We start from the raw sequence: 8,143 nt of genomic DNA on the forward strand, positions 1-8,143 counted from the left end.
CAAAAAGCTCCTTTGTGTGGGATCTCTTGGTTGCACTCGTTGGTCCGAATCTGGTCGAGTGATTTTATGTCAGGAGATAGGCCCCCATGTACACAGAATATTTGCTCATCTATTAACACTGCTACTGCGAGCATGTCAAAAACTTTGGTGCAATATCTCCAGGCATTTTGTTGTTGTTTAGTCATTTAGTCGTGTCCGACTCTGCGTGACCCCATGGACCAGAGCACACCAGGCACTCATCTTTGGTTTGGCATTCTTCATAAAACCCATACACTTGAGTTACCTGTCTGTTCCCAAGATTCCCATGTAAAAGTGTGATGTGATCAGGCCATTTTGCTTTCAGGGTAAGAAGATAGGTAAACATCTCAAGGCTATAATAGCCTCTGTCTACAAAGTCACCCATAAATATATAGTTTGTGTCAGGAACCTGACCTCCAGTTCTGAACAATTCACATAAAACTGTCCATGTATGTCGCCGCAGACTGTAACTGGTGTAGAAATTGGCTGCACATTAGATTCTTCTAGAAGAAGGTCACAGACGTAGTCACACAAGCGCTTGAGGTCGTTCTCGGGCACAGCCGCGCCATCTCCACATACTTGTCCAAGTCCAGGGGCTGGAGGAGTGGGGATAAACTCGGATGGGAAAACGTGTTGAGATACAGCTTGAGCCCTTGCTTCTCCCTCCTCACACTTAGATTTAATAGCTTCCATTGGAAACCTTGAAGAGCCACCCTGAAATTTTGAATCAAACTACAAGTCCTGATGACAAGGAAGTACAGTGGTACCTTGGTAGTCGAACGGCTTGGCTCCCAAAGAAATTGCCTCCCGAACGCTGCAAACCCGGAAGTGAGTGTTCCGGTTTGCGGACGTTTTACGGAAGCCGAACATCCAACGTGATTGAGTGCAGGAAGCTCTTGCAGCCATTTGGAAGCCGCGCCTTGGTTTTCAAACCATTTTGCGAGTCGAACAGATTAAATTCGAGAACCAAGGTACCACTGTAGTATAAACAGGACAATTCTGTGAAGATCAGTTAATGCTGGTCAGCTCCACTAAAGGTTTTGAAAACTGGTGGTAATGGTGGTTGACATTCTCTCTCTCTCTCTCTCTCTCTCTCTCTCTCTCTCTCTCTCTCTCTCTCTCTCTCTCTCCTCTGCCAACTACCTTGCCCCAAAAGAGCAACTGGCCCAGGGTCACTCAGTGAACATAAGGACTGAGTGGAGATTTAAACCATGGTCTCCAAGATCCTAGTCGGTTCCGCAATAAAAAATGCTGCTAGTATAGAGGCTCCTCAGCACTTGGTTTTGGGACAGGCAGTTTATCAGACATGTGATGATGTTTCAAAAGGTTGCCACACACCCCACTTGTTTGTTCCTCCCTTGACCCCATTTTGTTTTTGGAAACGCAAGGCTCTTCTGGAACTTCAATCCAGATTACATTTTTCTGTATGTACAAATACTGAAGACATAACAAGAGAAGAGTGAGAGAGACATCCTAAAATAGCCACTAAAAGTACATTAAATGATAGCTAGCTTGTGATAAGTCATCTCATATAGGCACCCCCAATTAATGACCTGGTAGCAGGAGATAGAATGACCAGCTCTTGCCACATTCCGTATGCAGCACTTGCAGAATTCATTTGGAAGCTGTTGCATCACGAGATCTATTCAACAGGGTAATCTGATGCTGGGTTTTAGAAAGGGAGAGGGAGGGAGAGGGAGCCAGTTGCCTGAACAGGTGTGGTGAATAAAACAGTCCTTGCATAAACATGGGTTTGACTTGCTCAATAAAGCTGCTAACTGCATTACAGTGGCACAGGATACACTGCTTTAAAAGAAGTAGTAAGAAACATGAAACTCAGGAGGGGGGTGGATCTTAATGGAGTGCAACAAGTGGCTCCATGCCTGTCCCATATCCTGTTTGCTCTATAGGGTTGCCATACATCCGGAATTTCCAGGACATAGCCGAGATTCTGCCCTTGTAAACAACGTCTGGGTAGAAAACACTGGACATATGGCAACCCATGTTGCAAGTGTATATTTTGGCGAATTCTCTTAAAAATAGCTCAAGACTTCTTTAGATCAACAACTTTGGCCAAAAATTTAAAAAGCTCAACAATTCCCCCCCCCAGCACAAAACAAACAAACAAAACAACTTTTGTGTTCAGGCTTTCACTTTTTGAAATATGGCAACCTTACTGCTTTCTCCCATCAGGTAGGTATCTAATGTTGAGCTAAGCAAAAACAACTCAGATCAAATAACAGCGTCATGCTTCAAGATTCTGCATATCTTCTGCGCCTTCCTTACTCACCATTCCTGTCTCAAGCACTGCCTCCAGTAGCCCAGGGTTTCCCAACCTTGGGTCCCCTGCTGTTTTTGGACTACAACTCCCATCATCCCTAGCTAGCAAGACTAGTGGTCAGGGATGATGGGAATTGTAGTCCGAGAACAGCTGGAGACCAAAGGTTGGGAAACACTGCAGTAGCCTGCCATAGTCCTTAACCTTCTTCTCCAGCCACTCCTCAAAACACCTGGATCCCCACTCTATTCAAATAAATCAGGTCATTCATTACAAAACAGAAAGAAAAGTGCCAAAGATCAAACTTGCGTTGAAGCTACTACACCCTCAGATTCAAAGTTTACCTCCCAGATTCCGGATGGAGTCGCTGAGCGCTGAGAATCAAGGAAGGGGTTTTTGCACATGCTCGGAGGCACGGAAATTATTATTGCTTCCAAGACTGAATTGTAGTTATAATAAAGCGATTCAAAATGAGCAGCTGTGGTGTAGTGGCTCAAAGTGTGAGCTGGAATGTTCCTGATTCAAGTGTCACTCAGACAAAAACTGATTGACTGACTTTCAGCAAGCAACTGGCCAACCTTACAGGTTTGTTGTAAGCATTACTAAGATAATGTATCAGTGCCTTTTGAACACCTGAAACAGACCATGGAAATGTATGGAGCACAATCCATCAGGAAGTTCTCCTGCACACGCGCCACTGAAAAGAATATGAACCACACAAGAACTAAGCTACTACTCCAGGAGATGAGAGGTTCCAGGTGATGTGTTGGCAGATCTTGTTTTCCTTAGTTAAAAAAAAAAGCACGGGAGACTTCAGGTATCAATTAATTGCTTTATATACAAATATAAGGTAAATGGGCACAAACATGCACTCCCACAAGGTTGAAGATTCATCAGAAAGCAAATCAGGCACTCCCATTCCACATATCAGCTCTTGTGTCATGTAAAGCTACATAGTGCTATCAGGAGGAGGCATTTCATAACCATTAACACCAATTGATGAAAGAATAAGCAACCATTCCGGGTAATTAACGAGCTATCTTCCTAACAAAGGAAAAGTCAGCCAGCAGCTGCAACAGTATTATCACACAAGGACTGAGCCCTAGACCAGGAAATAACCCCCTTGGTTCTACCTGCTATAACTTTTGTTATTGTTTTTATTTATTGCCAGTTTCTAAACCAAATAGTGCCAAGGTCCAGACTGTCTGGAACTGTTTCTGAGCTCAGATTCAAACTGACTCTTAGTTTAAATGAATTTGGGACCAAAACAAAAACAAAAGCTTCCACTCACATTCTCAAGTTTTGTAAAGGTGCACATAGCCATAATAATAGCCCTTAATACTTGCAAAACCTGAATTTGGAATTTGATCTTCAAGCGTGAAGTGGCTGTTGAGTAGAAGGGGGAGAGGAGCTCCTGCACAGCTCAAATTGCAGCAGTTGTTAGATCACGAAGAACTGATACCTTGGAAGCTTCTTGGCTCTCTCAAATCAGATTAAAATCAAATAGAGTTGTGGGTAATTAGTTAGGCCCAATGACAAACCTTTAATAATACATATCCCCGCCTGTATAAGACTTGAGAAGAGAATTCTCTGGGAGCCAATGGGAGACTTTATTCAAATAAATGGCCACAGCACATAGAGAAAGTTAACCCTTCCTCCTCCTCCTCTTAATCTACCCTCACCCACAATATGGTAATTGCGCTTGGAAACAGCTAGGAGCCTTTTTCCTAGCCTAATTGCAGTGCGGGGAGGGCATCCGGTAAATCCAGAACGAAATCTAAAAATAAGCTCCAGCCTACAATCCTGGCTGTGGCTTGGCAAGAACTGGACTGATCTAAAATACGTTCTGTACTATGAATAAATATATAGGATGATGAAAGAATTTCTTTGTTGGGTCTTCTGTAAACACTAGCAGAGCCATTGCTTTGTTGAAAAGCAGAGTGTTACAAAAGGGACACAGGAGTCTTCTGTGGATCAAAAGTTTAAAAAGAGGGCTAGGTTAATATATTTTGGTGCTTGAGATGAAAAATCCAAATGGCATATTCCCCACCTATTATTTAACATGGTCACAATCTATGAGGAATTTCTCTTGCAGAACGCCCACTGAAATGTGTAGTATAGTTCCTGCGTAGATCCCATAGCTGCCAAGTTATCCCTTTTTTAAAGGGCTTTTCCCTTATGCTGAATAGGCTTCCTCGCGAGAAAAGGGAAAACTTGGCAGCTATGGTAGATCCTATTATTTTCATCAGCGCTTCTGCAGAACTTCCTAATAGATTGTGTGTCGTACATCAAATATTTTCTCTCTTCTACTCTGCTGCTCCCCACCCACCCTTTTTTTTTTGCACGTTTACTTCGTTAAATTTATAGCCTGCCTTTCTTCCAAGGAGCTCAATGCAACAGAAAATTCTCTTATCCCACTTACCTTCACAACAACCCGGTAAGGTGGACTGGCCCAAGGTCACCCAGTGAATTTCAAGGCTGAGCAAATATTTCCCTCATCCTACCTGAGGCATAATCCACCAGGAATTTGTCTTAGAGTAGGCCCACTGAAATGAATGTGAGCTCTTAGTCCCTGTTTCCTTTCAGAGGAGCTTGTGGAACAGAACTTCCTAACATATTGCAGCCCATAGACCTAACCTGTATAGCACACTGGTTCTTGCTGATACAGTCTGTTTGCTTGCTTTATGCTGCTTCTGGTTTTAAAAATGTGTTAAGAAACACAAGTTAGCCTTAAGGCCAGTCCTATGCTTTTCCAACTTCCATTCATTAATGACAAGCTCTGCCCACATGTAGAGCTTACAACATTTAGGCCACATTCACACCACACCTTTAAAACACTATTATACCACTTTAAACAGTTGTCGCTTCCTCCAAAGAATTACAGGAACTGTAGTTAGGGGTGGAGAGCTACCCCTCTCCAATTGTAGCAGAGCTACAATTCCCAGAGTAGCTGAACCATTAACCTTTCTTCCCAGGGAACTATGGCAGGCACCCCCAAATTTTGGCCCTCCAGATGTTTTGGACTACAATTCCCATCATCCCTGGCTGCTGGTCCTCTTAACTAGGGATCATGGGAGTTGTAGGCCAAAAATCTGGAGGGCCGCAGTTTGAGGATGCCTGAACTATGGGAGTTGCAGCTCTGGGAGGGGAAAGAATAGATAGAAAAACATTGATTACCAGCAAATAAAAATCGAATATCCAACATATCTATCTATCAGTTGTTATAAAGCGAAGTATCCTATTACCGTATTCAAAGGCTCTCTCTGTGTAATGTGACTTGACCACTAACAATGCATGCTAACTCCTAGACAACTGGTGCATGAGGTCACTTTCCCTGTTTGACCAAGCAGTGCACGCTCATTTGCAGAATGAGAAAGTGGCTGGGAAACTGGTTTGCCCAGTCCTAGCACTAGAATGTGTACCAAAAGACCTGAAAACAGAAACAGGTGAAATCTGGGTGCAAACTAAGAGATTACTGGTAAGTTTTTGCTTAGAGGCATTTGGAAGTTAAAGATGCTGGTATTACTTTAGGTCAGGTGTGCTTTTCTGCTTCCTCTGCCAGGGTAGGGTGTGCCATCCCAGGCAAACTCAGCAATCTCTATCTAGAGGCAGGGGCGTCTTACCCATAGAGGCTAGTGACACAGGGCACCAGGGCGCCAAGTTCTGGAGGGCACCAGGGAAGAGGGGGAGGCTGGACGCGGCACCTCCTGGCATCAGCTCACAGCCCTTACCCGCCTCCGCCATGGTGCACCGAAGCAGCGTAGCGCTCGGAACCGCCGTCTGCCGTGGCCACCGCTGCACGAAGTGGTCAGCTGAGCCGGGAGGCACCGCGTCCAGCCTCCGCCTCTTCCCCACCGGAGGAGCTGCCCTGAGTCCAGCTGCTGCCTGCCTCCTCCAGCCCCGCCGGCAGCACCGTCCTCCCTAAAAAAACTCTGGGAAAGGGAGGGAGCTTTGGTCCACAGTGCCAGATATGCTTAAGATGGCCCTGTCTAGAGGTATTGCTCACCTCCCCTTAAAAGTACATGCTGAAGGTACAGATGAAACAGTTCGCTGAGTGCTTGCATTGGTGTCCAAACTTTTTTCAAAGAGGGCCAGATTTGATGAAGTGAAGGGCCGTGAAGGCCGACCAAAGGGCCAAAGTTGTTGAACTTTTTTTTAGGGTTGAAGTTGTTGAGTTGTTGTTTTTTTAGGATTTTACCCCAGGAAATATACTGCCACAGGGGCCGGATTAAACCAACCGGCGGGCCGGATTGGGCCCTCGAAACGGACCTTGGTCATGCCTGCCTTAAGGTATTTACACATCTCTCTTTCTTCAGAGCTCTTTCCTAAATGTGGCCTCATTTATTGATAATTAAAAGAAAGGGAGCACAGAGAGACTTAGATGTGCTGTGTTTAATGCTATGCCACTTGTTCCAGGACCTGGCCCCGGCTGTAACAAGCACTGTGTTGTAAGATCTTTCACCTTCACATAGAAGATAGAGCAAGCTTGTTTTCTCCTGCTCCAGAGGGTAGGAACTGAACCAATGGATTCAAGTTACAAGAAAGGAGATTCTGACTAAACACCAGGAAGAACTTTCTGACAGCAAGAGCTGTTCCGCAGTGGAATGGACTCCCTCAGAAAGTGGTGGACTCTCCTTCATTCGAGGTTTTTAAGCAGTGGTTGGATGGCCATCTGCCATGGATGCTTGCTTTAGTTGTGATTCCTGCACTGCAAGGGGTTGGACTAGATGACCATCAAAAACGCCCTTCCAACTCTACAGTTCTATGATTCTATGAATCTAAGTGGGGATGAACTGCATGTTCTCCAGGATCCCTTCCAACTCAGTGGTTCTATGAAAATCTAAGAGTGAAATCTGGACAGAAAATTATCCGAATAGGCCTGACTAGACCTGACAAGTACAATATCTCATTTTTGTATGGTAAAATAGACATGATATGCTGCCATGGGAACTTAATTGTTGGATGACTGCTCTCAATAGCTGGCCTTCTGAATGACTAACAAATAACTAAAAGGGTGAGATACCCAGCTGATGTGATATATGATGTAAACCCAGCCAGATGGGCGGGGTATAAATATATTATTATTATTATTATTATTATTATTATTATTATTATTATTATTATTATTATTATAGCTAGGCATGTAAACTGACAGTATTTGAGGGTGCCGACTGGCTCTGTGGAGATTTAGTGTGGGAGCAATAGTTTTTTGGACTATCTGTTGGAATGTTTAAACTGAATTTCCATGTATGCTAAATCTGCAAATTTGTAAATGAATAGAGATATTACAAAACGTGGTATGCCTCTTGCCTTCCAAAGGCATTGCACCCCAAAAAATCTCACAGCTCGCAAAACCAGGGTGCACCTAACACCTGGTTTAAACTACCGGTAAGTCTTAAATTGACACTATCTCTTCAATCAAGTGGTATTTTACAAGTCCAACCAACAAAACTGCGTTTAGTTAGATATTCAGGATTGTCAGTAAATCCCAGATCTGTGTTGCTAGGTTCTATCAAGACTGTACTTAAAACATGGCAACTTATCTCTTGGGCCCTGTATTTATTGAGGTTCTGTCTTTGACTCACTGGATTACTCCAAACTGCTCTAACTTGCTGGTTCTGTAACCAGGGAGCCAGAGTTTGTTCAGCCCACAAAGATGGCAACCTTACTGCCATTAGAAATAAAGAGTGGGGCACTAGAGTAGAGACGCAGCTGTTTAGGTATGCAAGGCCTGTGTGAGCCCGCCATTGTTTTCTCATAACTATTCTTTTGCCAAACTACAATCAAATTTAAGGAAAGAATCCAACTTAATTAACTGCCCCCTCCCCTCATACACTAATTAAAACC

The sequence above is a fragment of the Zootoca vivipara genome, chromosome 13 (genome assembly GCF_963506605.1).
Source record: "Zootoca vivipara chromosome 13, rZooViv1.1, whole genome shotgun sequence".
Classification (NCBI taxonomy): Eukaryota; Metazoa; Chordata; class Lepidosauria; order Squamata; family Lacertidae; genus Zootoca; species Zootoca vivipara.